Genomic DNA, 16,381 nt, shown 5'->3' with positions numbered 1-16,381 from the left:
GAGAGGGAAAGCGAAAGAGGAACAGAGGGGACGAGAGAGAAGGGGGAGAGATGGGTGGATATAGCGAGGGGGCAAGGATTGTTCTAAATCCTATTAATCGTAATTAGTCACGTGTCTATCAGTGCCCAATCACACCCCGCGGGAGGACTAGCAATGATCAAGCAAGAGAGCAATGGACTTGAACGTTGGCCCTTTTCTCTTTTTTTTCTCCCTCTCTCGCTCGTCCTGTTGCTCCGCCTGGTGAAATCCAATTTGGCCCCATACCCGGAGACCGGTGGGCGCAGTATTTATGTTAATAGTATAGCAATCGAGTCTCTCACCGCGGACATGTCATACCGGTTCAACACAAAACTCATCTTAATGATAAAAGAAAGGAGGTGATGGTTCATGAGCTTTAAAGGATGTAGAAAATAAGGGGGTAAGCGGGGATGGTGTGGGGTGCCACCCCCCCCCCCCCCACCCGCCCCGCCTTGTGATTGCGATGAGTGCACATTAGACCTTTACCAGGTAGGCCCTATCCGGATGATTATGTCCTCTCCAAATTCAACCAGGTTTGCCTTTAATAGTATCTACCCTTGGAGCTGTCTTCATCTGTTCATAAAATTTAATTCCCTCAGCAATACCCCCCCCCTCTCTCTCTTCACTGGTATAACTGGATACGCCCTTGTCGTAATTAACGAGCCATATCGCAACTCCCATGTTAAGGAAAAGTGGTAAGGTTTCCCCGGGTATATCACTTTGGCTGGTGTCGAGTGGGGGGCTTTGGGGCGTGCTCCTAGGAGGAGGGCGGGTTATAATGATGAAGTGAGGTAATTAATTTAAGTTAGACGCGTACCAGTCATTTTGATACTTAATTCGTGTTTAAGTTCAGGGTGGTGGATTGTATGCTTGGATGAAATTAGGTGCTCCGGGATAATTTGGGGGCAAGATCGTCGCGTAGTCGAATCATTTTTATTATACAGTATACGGGGTGTTGTAAAGATACGAGACCAGAGTATCTGTTGTGCGTTCAAATTTCTCCTTTTTATTATCATTTGATTACTATTTACAACTATTCATTTATTTGATAATTTAAACGTAATAGCTCCTCATATAGATATTTGTAGAGAAAGTGGAAGTTTGAGGTCAGAAGGAGAGTCCACAATTAAAGAGCAAAGAATGGTAGAGAGGGAAACACAGAGTGCCCACATCCACATAAGGAACAAAAGGGAGGACGCACACACGCACACACACCCTCACCCTCCCACATAGGGAAAGAAAGATCACGAGTGTCCGCACAAACACCCACATAGGAAACGAGAGAAAGAGAGAAAAAATGGAATTAGGGGCCCGCTCTCAATAATTATTTTTTTTAGTAGTATTAGTGGTAGTAGTAGTAGTAGTAGTAATAATAATATGCAACAGTTATTTAGTGCTTAGTACAAATGTTTCTCAGCGCTGCATGCTATTACCGCGGCTATAGCACGGCTACCCTGATCGGGCGCTCGGGCATTCAAGGAATTCTTTCCCACCGGATACCCATTACTACACCTGGGTGGAGAGTGGAAAATGTAGATAAACGCCTTGCCAAAGGACGCGAGTGCTGCGGTGGGATTTGAACCCTGGACCTTGTGGTTTAAAGTCCGGAGACTTATCCACTGAGCCACAGAACCTCGAGTAGTAGTAGTAGTAGAAGTAGTAGCTGTGGTAGTGTAGTAGCAGAAGTAGTAGTAGTAATAGTAGTAGAAGTAGTAATAGAAGAAGTAGTAGTAGTAGTAGTTGTAGTAGTAGTAGTAGAAGTAGTAGCGGTGGTAGTAGTAGTTGTAGTAGTAGTAGTAGTAGTAGTAGTAGTAGTAGTAGTAGTAGTAGTAGTAGATTGATTGTTGCATCGATGACGATGACACTGTTTTTATTGATGTCTTATGACGATATGTTTATTGTTGCTGTATTGATGTAGTTTGCCTTATGATGAAGCGATATGTTTATTGTCGCATTTTTATGGTGGGGAATAAAATGTTGGTTAATGTTGTACTGGTGATGACGTGATGTTTATTGTTGTCTTTTTGATGATGGTGATACGTTTATGGTCTTAGTAATGAGCAAAATAAGCATATACAAATAATTATTATATTGATAATGTCCATATATGTATATCTAATATCATTTGTCGTATTGATGATGAAGATATATATATATATATTCGTATTGGTGATGACGATGTTAATTGTTTGATGATGATGGAGATTTTCATTGTTAAAATATTGATCATTGTTGTCACAAATAATTGAAAAATTTGCCGTTTTGATGAGTGCAACACGTTTATTGTGGCCGCATCAATAGCGACATATTGTTTTATTGATTGGGGAAAACGTGCCAATGTTATTTATTGTAGTATTGATTTATTGTAGTATTGATAATGACAATATATTTATTGCTGCCATATTGATGAACATATTTTGCAGCATTGGTTATGAAGATACATTCAGTGTTGCCGTTTTGATGACGATGCGATCATTGTTGCCCTAATGACGACGATATGTTAATCTTATTGATTACAATATTGTTTAGTATTACCGAATAGACCTGTTCGGGATTACCTCACGAGCAATTTTGGTCGAACGACCTTTCATTTCTTTCATTACGATAGGCAGATTTCAAAGCAAGATATTACGTAAGCATGCCTTACATAGCGGATGCAGAAATTGTATAGACCAGGTGACTAGAATAGCACACCAATGAACACTTTATGAAGGTATTGTTGCATTCCTACTTTGAATGCATATCATAGCATGTTGCACATCGTACTTGGCAAACTGTGAAATACCAGTCGCTAGTGGACGCATTGTTATTGCTTTTGTGGACCTAGTGAAAAGCAAAATTCAAAAGAATATATGAATGATCAAGACTTCAAATGTTGGTGCTTATCTCATTAGATATCAAACCACCATGTCACTTTTAGTCCGAATGACCTTCTTCTGATCATGCACACTAAGGAACTCCGAACTCGCTTGTTGACGGCGGTATCCTTATTGTTGCCTTATTAATGTTGACGAAATTTTGTTTCCGTATTGATGGTGACGATATGGTTGCCGTATTGACGATGACGGTATGTTTCCTTTTGCTTTGCTGACGTTGCCAGTGATGAATCATGACGAAGGTTAAAGAAATGTTAATTGTTGCCGTATTGATGACGATATGTTCATTGATGTCCTAATGGTGGAGATATTTCAATAGTTAGACACAAACTCGAATAATGCATTGACTACGCATAAACGAAAGCTATATCATAATTTTAGGAAGTGACCCCTGACACTGAACTACAGCAATGCAATCTTTTAAAGAAATCAAAGCAGGATAGCTTAAACCCGGTGAAATTCCGTGACAAAAGTAAACAAAGTTTCAAAAACGAGGCCAACAGAAATGTAGGACTAACAAAAAAAAAATTTCGTAGAAATCTGCTGTTGCACGAGGCTAGTTGTAATAATATCTTGTTCCTCGAAGACAGCAGAGATACATTGGTGTACATGCAGTGCATACCCGTCGATACTCGCCGCCCAGCGCTCCCATCCAATTTACCCTAGACGTGCAACCAATATGATTTGCGATATGAATGATTACGTTTGGCCAGGTCTCTGGCTGAATAGAAATCGTTAAACAAACACCCAGTTGGTCCCAACTATAGAGAGTTTTGTTACCTCTGCTTGTGTGGCAACTTTAAACTGTAACTCTCTTCCTGAAGATAAGTTAGTAGCGACCACCAAGCAAGCCGTTGAGTTGGTGCCATGCCTCGCTGACGCGGCTGCCCGCTGCTCCAGCGCGGAACAATTTGTCAGACTGCCCGCCCTCCCGCCGCGTTCTGTCCATCAACATCGAATGAAACTTGTCATGCCAATATGACGAATATGGCGTTTGTGAAATTCTATCAAGACTCTATTTTACCCTACTTCTCTCCACCTCCCTCCATCACTCTCTGGTGCTCTTTCTTGGCAGCTCGTTTAGAACAGTTCTGGAAAATGTCAACTATGTTGCGATCGGGCAGGCTTAATTGCAGACGACACCGCGACCCGAAAGGGGAATAGAAAAGCGCGCGTGACGGGGCACTCTGGGCATCTCTTGACTCCATTACATCGCACTCGATCACCAACGCGCGTGCTCTGATTGTCTTGGAGGGGGCGGGCAACTTATTTTGACGTGAAATAGTTTTGAAACGATTGCAATAAAATTTTGACAAATTACCCATTTGGGCTTCAATGAAAACTCATCAGGCAGTCTATAATTCCACTCTAGATCTTCCACTTCACCGAGTGTGAAGTTTGGTTGCCAACTCATTCCCACTGAGGGTGACGAAATTTGATTTTGTTTGCACCATCTCTTTTTTTCTTTTTTTTTTACTGAAATGTATATCAATCATCCAATTAGAGGATACATCTTTTAACTGTGAGTCTTGATACCTCAATTCGGTCCTTGATTCATTTAACACAGGGCAAAGGCCAAAGGTCTAGAAACTGACTGAAAAAAAGTGTTTCCTTCGTTCATTCCAGGGAGGAGTCCCTGTTATTCATGTTTTCTTTACCTTTCCATTATTTCCCTTTTCCCTTGTTCCCGTTTTCCCTTATAACAGGGGCTATGAGAAAAAGGCTGTGTCTTGCTGAGTAGACATGGCAGCTTCTGCGTAAAAAAAATTATATATTGCAAAACCAACAATAAAGAGTGACCAATAAGAAAAATCACGTGAAATTATTTAACTTCAGGTGTAATTCGACGTCCATGGAACTGTTTTGAAGGTATGGAGGGACTGTACACAAAGTGTGCGTGTCTGGGGTGTTTTAGGGGGCGGAGTGCCATGAAAAAATGACACTATATGATCATGGACATGTTTATGCTTTTATAAACATTTCAAGAAACTTGGGACTGATGCCCCCTCAGCCCATTTCCCCGGCGCCGATGCCCCTGGAATAAGAAAGTATGGCTACGAATAGATGTAGGTGGGACTTAATCATGATAATTATCTTGGACTGGTTACCCGTTTGTTTATTAAGCTGTGATTCACAACGACCTGTCATTACCCCCCGATGATGCTTTTCAGGAACAGATTTACAATATGTTTCAAAGAGGTATGACACCCCCACCACACCCCGGGCAGTTGCACAGGGGGGGGGGGACAAGGTGGGGCCGCCCTTTCTTTTTTCAAGTTGTAAAAAACGATAATACCCTGTCCCCACCCCCATAGACCCAACAGACAGAAGCAGACTAACGATTACGCGACCTGCTCTACTATTTGTAAAATGTAGTTATTCTTTGTAATACTCTGAAAAACCCATTACAGTATACAGTAAGTTAGGCAGGGGTCGCGGAGCAGGGGGTGTGGGAGGGGGGGGCTGAAGCCCCCTCCCCCTTCCCACTTTTCCCAAAACCATTAACAAAAACGTAGAAATGACCATATGATAGTGATTCTTTTGCATGATCAGCCCCCCCCCCCTTAGAAAACCGTTATGCGGCCCCTGTTAGGTAGCAGGGTCGTGAGCAAGGGTCGCCTTTGTACCTCTTTGGGGGAAGGGGGCAAGACTTTTAGTCCCAAGTAGGGTATTGTATACAGTAGTTTGACATCACCTGTAGATCCCTGAGCATTTATATTTTGTGGCATTTCGTGCGCTTTATGGGAGGGTCAGATTGAAGTTATTTCCCTACAGACGATATATTCGATTGAGTATTATAAAGCATAATCGACTACAAAAAAATAATAATCAATATTTATAGATGAAACTGGATGCCTTAATAATAAAAGCTAGATCGATACAGCGGAACATCATATAATCAAACAGTTATCTAAGTACAAAAAAATATTCAAACAGGTTATAGAACAAAATACAAAACGTTGTATGGTGCCTTGGTATATCTAAGATGCGATAAAAATGAATATTGATTGATTTTATTCTTCTTCATTTCAAACAAATTTACAAAGTAAGTAGGAACAAATCATTATATGAATAAATGAAATGAAAAAAGGGAAATCACTGGATAGCATCGCTTGTTTATGTGAGTCCCTTGAAATAACTAACTGATTAAAATTCATCAAATACAACTAGAAATTAATAATGTTCAATAGAAAAGTACTAATGGGGTCAAGCTTCGTAAGTTTTATGCACTATATAACACTTAATACAATCCTTACTACATGTTCATACCCATGGCATACAAGAAAATATACAAAATATACGATTCAAATAGTGTTTATAAAATAAATTAGACAAGGCAAGACGGAATAACAAGAAAAAAAGACAAAAACAGTGTACACAGAGGAGGACAAGACAAGACAAAACATACAAATATGCATGTATCATTTTAGCCATTCCCCTCGACCACTTCGGTTTTGTTTTGTTTTTATCCATTTAACTGAGATTGAGCTTTCTTTATTTCATATTCGTAACAAAAAAGAGAACATGGATTCAATAGTATAACGTATTTCCCCTTCTGTCATTTGAATATTGTCCTTCAAGTCGAAGAAAATTCAGACGTTACACAAGTTTTATATGATCTCTATATAAACATTATGATTATGTTTGTATAAATCATAAATGTTTTTTTACCTTGTATATATGATTATGGCTAAATAAAAAAAGAACATTTTAGAAGATATTACGGAGATGTTTATTATGTTTAGTTTGCACTTCAGAGTTTAAAAAGCTACTTTTACCTTTTTCTTTTGTAAAATAAATGTTGTGAAACACAACTTCTCATGTACATTTGTACATATAGCTACACAAATTGTCGTTATACTTAGGCGATGATGAGCACAAATGAGAGCCTTTAGGGTTCGAAACCCAGGTCGAGTTTTAATGACGTTCTTCGCGAGTAACCACGCAATTAGTCAGTCTCAAAGAAAATATCCGCTTACCGAAACTCAAGTTCAGAATGGATTGTATTTTTTTTATCAGCTAATTCTTTCTTTGAAAAGACGAGGACACTGCTGTTAGAATTATTGTTACAAATTTGTCTTTCCAAACTGACTGGGTGGTTTCCCCCGAAGGTGCCCCTGGATAAACAAGCCTGGGTATCGCATCGAAGAAGCCCCCAGAATATGACCCAATAATTTTCACATGTTATACTCATACGTGTATAATGGTTTTTGTTTTGCTAACAAATAACATGGATAAGGACCAGTACAATGAAAATTTGAACTGAATTATATTATATGATGACGTGCACCAGATACCGAGACGGATTCAGGTTGTGTGTGTGTGTGTGTGTGTGTGAGGGTGTCTATATGTGTGTTTTATTATCCTTGTATGTATGAAAAATGTGGTAGTATCTGAATAAAGGCTAAAAAAAGGCTTTTTAAAAAGTGTGTTGTTTGTTTGGGAGGATGGGTGTATGAGTGGAGTGGGTGTGGGGCTATCAAATTCAGCTTGCCACTACATGTTCGAATTCGGACTGTCAGTTTTGGTACTTCGCATCGCACACATACATACCCCTATCACTATCTTTTTTTCCCACACACACACCCACATTCGCACCCTCGCGCACACACAATCATTAGTACACCCTCTTAACATCTCTCTCACTCACACGTATCTAACCTTACACACATTTCTCATATTCCCTCTGGCTATCACTATCTCTCTCATACACACCCACGCGCTACCGCACACTCACATATCACGCACATATCCTCATACACCCGCGCACATTTACTACCCTACGCACACCTCCTCACTCCTTCCTTATCACTGACTCACACAAACAAGCACACCCACACACACATACACACCCTCTCTCCCCTTCTTTCACACACACACACACCCACTATTATATAGAATAGGTCAACCTAATACTCATTCACAACGTCTCCTGCCCATTTCCGTTTCTATACGGGTCTCTTTCTTCTAAATTTCCCCATGTTCACATCCAATCCAACACATACTCATCGTCCTCCTCAATGCCCCTCTCTATACCCCCTCCCTCCATTTTCGTCCTGTCTATCTCCCCCTTCTTCTCTGTCTTCCACACACACACACAAACTAAAGTTTATGATTTATATTACCTAGTAGAGGACCACCTACTTAATAGGACTGCAGGATAGAAATCAAATCCGCCATTCCTTCAGGCAATGAACAGTAATTTTGTGACGTGTCACTCTCCAGACATATGACATTATTACAATATTACCATGGCAACATAAATTGCCCTGGATGGTGCCTCTCACACAGCTGATCGGGCGGTACTTTTTGTCACCACTCCAATCATGATTCCAGATAATGCTGTGGTTCTTAAAAAAAGAAATGTTATTTTCAAAATACTAGAAGGTGGCTTTTCGAAGTGTTAACATTTTTTTAATGTATATATTTAATTTCATTCAACATAATTCAACAGAATAGCATTCAAGATCAGAGTTATAAACTTTTTTTACTGATATTTTTTCAGTTTTTAATTTCAAAATCTTCAATCTTCTCAAGTGAGAAAAGTCAGAGTATGTACCGTATCTTTCTCTTTTGCAGCAAATATAAAAAAGAAAATCATTACTGAGGGATTTTTTTTCTGCAGGAAATGAATGAAAATGAATAAAATTAACAAAACCATGCAGTCCCCAAATAATGTAGCACGATTTTAAACATATAGACTTAAAAGTGGGTCCTTCTTCCGACCCTGCGAAAGACATTCGTTCAAAACGTTACATTTTACAGCATTTTTATATCTTTTCTTGAGATAAATATTCTTGAACAAATTAATAAATCCTCGTGCATATTTACAAAGAATGTTTATGGAATTAAAACATACCTCATAAAACATAAACTAGAATGGAGTCATGAAATCGTGACTAGATCATTGCATGGTTATATTTCAAGAACTCATACATCATTTATTCTAACCTTGGGGTCAGTGTTGAATAAAAGGGGTGGGTTTTTTTTTGTTCCTTGGATTAAAACAATCTCAGAAAATGTTATCATCAAAGGAGTATTCCAGGCTGAAAATGATATAATTTTGAACAGATTAAGAAAAGTCAGACAAACAAAACGCTGAAAATTTGACCAAGATCGGACAAGAAATAACGGAGTTATGGCATTTTAAAGATTTGAATTATTCCGGTAAAGCAGTTTTCGGCATGTCTTCAATAAAATTTGATAAGCAAACTGATGATGTCATATCCTCAATTTTCTTTTATATCTTATTATATGAAATTAGGTTCATTAATTTTTTTTCCTTCGGGAACCAAAAATATTGGAATAACAGCTGATTTAGTGTATTACATATTCAATGTTGCAACATATTTCATTACAAGAGAGACATATCAACCACACGTATGAAGAATAGAACAAGCATAAGGAAGAGGAAGAGATGTGACGTCATCGGTCCACCTAAGGAATATTCATGATGACGTCCATGTAATTGTTTTCACAATATATTGCTAAACTTTAAAACTCCTTAACTTCGCTGTTTGTCATCGGATTTCGATGAAATTTTCAGCATTTTCCAATGTGAATTTGACTCTATTTATTTAGAAGTATTTTCAGCCCGGGGCATCCCTTTCAATACAAACTTTAAAAAATCATGATTACTTTTTTTCCGAAAAGAAGGAATTTACATTGCATGTATCCACATTCGCATAAGTTTTCGTTTTTCTTCATGTATGAGATTAATCTGCTAAATGTGTAGTACATTAACAAATAGTGGATTGTTACACCTTCGTGCACATCTAATCAAAATAATTCAACTTGATCACCGTCACGTAAGGCAGGTGCATTTATGCCCATCTATATAATCGGGTTAATTAATTTAGAAAATTTTACAGCTGTCCAGGGTCATCAGAGAAGTATTCTAAATGAACTGTTTCTTTCCTCTCAATATTACAAATTCCCAAACAACGAATTCAAAATAATAAGCAAACTGACCCCAAAGGTATTCACTAACGTGTGAGGATATCGACTCTCTGTCACTTCAACCTTGTTTCACAGCCAGAGAAGCAGATTCAGATCTATGATTAGAGATGCAATGAGATTGAATGAAATGATTAAAATATCAACCGATATTATGAGTCTTTTAACGGACGAACTTTCGAAAGTGAGAAATAACAAATGAGATGAAACTAAAGTGAGAAATTATGATACTTTAATTTACGTGCGTGTGCTACATGTGACTCGGCCAATATTGATAGTGAAGAGAGATGGAAGGAGTGGTATGACATTTATCATAAACGAATCAACTTGATGGCGTTCGTAGACGGTAGAAGGCTCTTTTTCTTGTTATTTTATAAATAATTGTATTGTGGTTTTTCAACTTGACAAGTGTCATATAAATCCCCTTTAACATCTGGCCTATCTGACTTTATAACAAGTCAAATTCATTGGAAATTTAATCACTGATTTAACATATATCAATATATTTTTGGCCTCGCTCGCTCGCTTCGCCCATCACAAAATTGCTGTGTATGGAAATATTGATTGTACCGTATCAAACAAACTAAAAATCAGCCGTCTTAAAAATCTGTTGCCTCATATGAACTAGAATTGTTTGAATTTCAAACTAAATGTTTATAAGTGAAACAGCAATGATCAACATTTAATTTGTACTATTTTAACAACTAAAACAACTACTGTTGCCGCAAATGAACTGTTCAGGAATTGTTTGAATTTCAAACTAAATGAACTACTACAACGACTTCTGCTATGTCATATGCTACTACACAGACTGAGAGATTATTGCTTTCCCCACAGTTCTTTTTTTTTCATTTGATGAGAAAGATGGACTTTTCTTTTTGCAATTTTCCTTTTTAATGTCCCTTTTAACCAACAAAATTAAAAAGAGATTTTACCAATCGCGAACAGAAGTATAATTAAAAACCGGAACTGTTTAATTCTCCCATGGAAATTTCCGGTAAGTATTTTTTTAAAGGCAACTATTTATTGGTGTGTTATATATTATTTAAAAGCAGTAATTGACGTCACCGCGGAGAAAATCGGATCTATCTCAACACACATTGCGTGCCCAAATTATCATACTCAATTAAGCATTTTACTTTCACAATTTGGAAAAGCGGTAACCTTGTATACTCTTACCCCATCCACCCAATTTCGATTTTTCTCCATTTTTATGGAACAATTTAAACTTCAAAGGCGTCGGGCAATGGGAAGAAAATCACTTGCAAGCCAGAATCGCGCTTGAATGCTTATGCACATTAAACACATCCTCGTCCCTTAAAGTGTTTAAAATGGGTCGTTATTTTATTGACATTTTGTTCACCTTCAGTTATATTTTTAGCATTTTCGTGTCTTTTATTTTTATAGATGCATACTTTTTGATAGAGCCTTCCCCCATCATACTTTTTCAACAAGTCATACGGTGAAAAAAAATAATAAATTACCAACTATCCTTCCGGTGGTATTCAGTGCGTGTTCAGTGCTTTTTAAAATGAAAGTGGAAGCGCCGTGGTGTAGTGGTTCTGACTCTCGCCTTGTAATCAGAGGGTCGTGTGTTCGAATCCCACCATGGCCTAGCGCCCTTTGGCAAGGCGTCAATCCACACTTTGCCACTCTCACCCAGGTGCTAATTGGGTACCGGTAGGAAACAACCGTCATTGTGGTTGGTTTAGCAAGTTTGTGCCTAACAGGCTGCTTGGAATGCTATGAATCCAGTGACCGGGTAATAATAATTGTGAAGCGCTTTGAACAGTCGTAGATTGATAAAGCGCTATATAAATGCCAATTATTATTATTATTATTAAAATCAGTGGGCTTATTCTCCTTCTCCCGATGCTGGAATATAACTCTTAGTGTTTTTTTTTATTATCACGTTACCATAAGAAAAGATATAATTTTTAAAAATTAATTTTAATAGACAGAGAGAATAAAATAAGTCTAATACTGAAAATATTATAGAAATTGGATGTAAACTAATAAAAGAAAAAGAAGGAGAGAGCGAAAAGAAGGTTAGGATGATGATGATGACGATGATGATGATGATGATGACGATGATTATTATGATGATGATGCTGATGATGATGATCATGATGAAAGAGGAAGAAAGTTGAAACTGAAGGAGGGAGAGAATCGGCACAAAAAACCCACTTCCAGTCACTATTGATAAATAAAAGCCCCTCTCACACTTCGCGCTCGCATTGTCTGCTTTTTAGTTATATACGCATCCTGTTCATGAGTACAAAAAGTGTTTCAAAGTCTCAATCATATTATAAAACAAATCTCACCTGTGCTTATAGCTTGAGTTTCTTTGTCTTGGTATATACTTCTTCTGTTCATTATTTTAAACAAATGCTTAAAAATGTCCCATTTCCAAGTAGAAGTGTAAGAAACGACAACAATGATTTGATTGATTCCCCCAAACATTCCATATAATGTCCCATTTAAGGTCAGTACATAATGAGATTCAGTGAGATACCCTGTTCATGAATTCATATTCTGGTTAATGAAGCTTTCTCAGGTAAGCATTATATTAAAATGTAAAACAAATTTACATGCCTTCGCGCTTGCATATTTAAGCAGTATATGTGATACTTTACCTTCTTTGTAAAAAGCAAAGCAAAAACTACATAAACTTCAGTCTTTAGAAGTACGCACACCTATACAAAACGCCAACAAATAGTACAGCTTTATGTCTATGAGCAGCCAATAAGAGAAAACATTTGTGAACATATTTTATCACCCCCCCCCCTCCTGCAGACATTGCTTGTTCCGACCGGTCGACCCTGCTAAATCCCATTACTGAGAGAAGAGAGCAGTAGCATAATGAGCCCCAAAATATGAACGGACAAACATGGCAAGCGAGCAAAGAGATAGATTTTGAGCATTTTAAATTGAAAATGTATTTTTTGAATATCATGTCAATTTCTATCACAGAACAAAATTACACATTCAATTTAAAATGCTCAAAATTTAAAATATAATTTTGTTCTGTGATGAATATTGACATTCATAAAATGACATATTTGTACCTTTTCATGTTTTCCTTTCGTTTTTTTTCCTCAATTTTTACTCCTTTTTTTCTCAATTTTTACACCTTTTTTGGCCTGGAACTTCTTGGGGGCTATGGTCCTCAAGGCTCCCCCATCTGTATGCCTGTGAAAGAGAGAGTGAGAGAGGAGGGGGGGGGGGGAGAACGCATTAGCGAAGGAAGAGTTGGGTGTTGATTCATTAAGAAAAAAGGGTTTTATATTCATTACTTCATTTCTCATTACATTTATATTGTACAGAAAGAAAAAAAAAGATAAAAAGTGGAGTGTTGCAACTCGTGTTTTTCTGTCAAACAAGTGCGAGGTTATTAAAGGTATTGTGATGACGATAAAATGGGTCCGTTCATTGACTGAGGGACCGACCCGAGAGCTTGACCCAGCGGGTTGCCGAGATTTCTCTCGCCTCAGCTACTGGCGGTGAAACCATTGTAACATCGATTTCATAATGAAGCGTTAATTATTTGCCATAGTTCATATTTGTGTACTGCCCATTATCACTCAAGCACCGTTTTCGGCTTCTCCCTCTTCATTCTTTCGTTCTCTTTCTTTCTTTTTCTTTCGTTCATTTTTTTTCTTTCTTTCTTCCTTTTTCTTTCCTTTTTTCTTTCTTCGTTCCTTTTTCTTTATTTCTTTCTTTCTTCTTTTCTTTCTTTTCATCTATCTTTCTTCCCTCCTTTCTTCATTTCTCAAATGCTATTTCTTTTCTTCCTTATTTTTTATGGTATTTCTTCTCTCATTTAATCTTTCTCTCATACATATTTTATCCCCCCCCCCAAGCACATTTTTTCCATTTCCTGGAGATACGATTTTTTTTAATTCAGCTATATTGACACCCAACAAGATGGGGACTAGTGTGTGTGTGTGTGTGTGTGTGGGTCTGAGGGGGGGGGATATGTAACTAAAACCTACCTATCATTCAATTGAACAAAAAAAACCCTCATATGCAGGTCATCATGCCCCCCCCCCCCCCCCCATCAAACTACCCTAGTGCAGCCCCTGCTGTAAACTGTGCAGCCCCTGCTGTAAACTATAATGTACAATCAAACAAGATTAGTTGGCCATCCCATAGATAACTTCACTTGAAGTCTTTGGTGTACCTAAGGCAAAAAGGTGCCAGTGCTTTGATTGTGCCAATTCGAACATGAAATGCCAGTAGCTTTTCTATGATCATGAGGTTAATATATCGACTTTTTTTCTTTTACACTTGATTTTACTTTTTTCTCTTCAATTTTTTTTCTTATTGGGTCAACTTTAAAGTGAAACCCTTACATTCCCCTCAATACATCACTGAATTAAAACATGCTGTCAATTTCTCATAAATAGTGACAATAACATTTAATGCATAATTCAAAAGATAACACTCTTATTATATACATGAATTAATTATAAGTACACAACAAAATAAGATAAATTCAAAATATACAACATACTATATTTTTAGGAAAAAAAATGCTTCAAAATGAAAGCAATCTATGATACCTATTTGCATATCACCATTGACAACATTCAGTTGGCTATTCACAAAACATGTGTATGGTAATAAACTGACAATATTCAACTTTGGTTAAAACATGGATCCTACTAGAACTAGTAGGATCCATGGTTAAAACAAAGACAGTATTAAACATCATACATGAACATCTGGAAAATTATTTCCTTAAAGGGATGAAAGTATTATAACTTAATAAATAGAGTAGAATTCACTGAGCGAAACGCCGAAAGTTTCATCAAAATCGGATAACAAATAAAGATATTGAATCATAAATTTTAGCAATATTTTGTGAAAACAGTCATCATGAATATTCATTAGGTGGGCTTATGTCACATCTCCATTTATTCTTTTGTATTCTATTATATCAACCGGGTATGGTGGCTCAATGGTAGAGCGTCCACCTCATGAACGGGAGGTCATGGGTTTGATCCTGGCTGAGTCGTACCAAAGATTAATAAAAACGGGACCTTCTGCCTTCTTCCTTGGCACTTAGCATTTAGATTGGAGAAGGGTAATAATATTTTATGCAGGGCCCGCTGGAAGAGCAGTCTTAAGATTGAAGTGGCTACCCTGGGTAAATAAAACGTTATTATTATATGAAATTAGGTTTATTCAAATTTTTTCCTCCAAGAACTAGAAAAATTGGATTGACAACTGATTTTGTGCATTAGATATATATATTGCTGCAACTTATTTCATTATAAGGGAGACATATTATTCACACAAGTATGAAATATTGAAAAAATAATTATTTTATGTAATTACATAAGAAAATGGAAAGTGGAGATGTGACATCATCACCCCACTTAATGAAAATTCATGACAACTGTTTTCACAAAATATTGCTAAACTTTAAACTTCAAATACTTTATTTGTTATCCAATTTTGATGAGATTTTCGGCATTTTGCTCAGTGAATTCTACTCTATGTATTAAGATATAAATATTTTCAGCCCGGACCATCCCTTTAATATAAGTGTAGAACAGCTATCAAAATGGTCCAAAATATATTTGATGAGTATCTATCAACTAAATAATTCTTTTCAAAAATAGTTGTACAGCACACAGGTTCAAGGATAGAATGATTTTTTATTATTCTCTAAAGGGAGTAGCACTCTTAGTTAACAGTTTCGAAACAATATATATCACACCTGTTAATGTCTTGCTAATAATGAGGTTACATATGAAAGTTTCTTTATGTGGTACTTAAATTTTCAATTATGTGTGCAGTATTGTATTAAAATATATCACTTAAATATACACATAATTTGGGTCACACTTGCTTCATGGCCAGTGATTGACAAGACTTGCTGATGTTCTGTGATTGGGGATGGTATATGTATTATAACTTGATTGATGCTCGACTTAAGTTCCCTATATGGATTAGACTTTATTATACACTGGACTTAAGTCACACTTCATCAACATTTATCTATAAGCCAAAGTATATGTGGATTGAAACTCATTCTCAACTTAAGTCACACTTACTACAAGACTTGTAATGAATGAGATATCACATCAAAGTATGTGTATTAAAGTTCAATCATGACTTAAGTCACACTTACTACAAGACTTGTAATCAATGAGATATCACATCAAAGTATGTGTATTAAAGTTCATTCATGACTTAAGTCACACTTACTACAAGACTTGTAATCAATGAGATATCACATCAAAGTATGTGTATTAAAGTTCATTTATGACTTAAGTCACACTAACTACAAGACTTGTAATCAATGAGATATCATATCAAAATATGTGTATCAAAGTTAGTTCAATCATGACTTAAGTCACACTTGCTACAAGACTTGTAATCAATGAGATATCATATCAAAGTATGTGTATTAAAGTTCAATCATGACTTAAGTCACACTTACTACAAGACTTGTAATCAATGAGATATCACATCAAAGTATGTGTATTAAAGTTCATTCATGACTTAAGTCACACTTA

This window comes from Lytechinus variegatus, chromosome 11 (assembly GCF_018143015.1).
Source record: "Lytechinus variegatus isolate NC3 chromosome 11, Lvar_3.0, whole genome shotgun sequence".
Classification (NCBI taxonomy): domain Eukaryota; kingdom Metazoa; phylum Echinodermata; class Echinoidea; order Temnopleuroida; family Toxopneustidae; genus Lytechinus; species Lytechinus variegatus.
The sequence above is the reverse complement of the archived record's forward strand: the minus strand, read 5'-3'. Positions refer to the sequence as shown.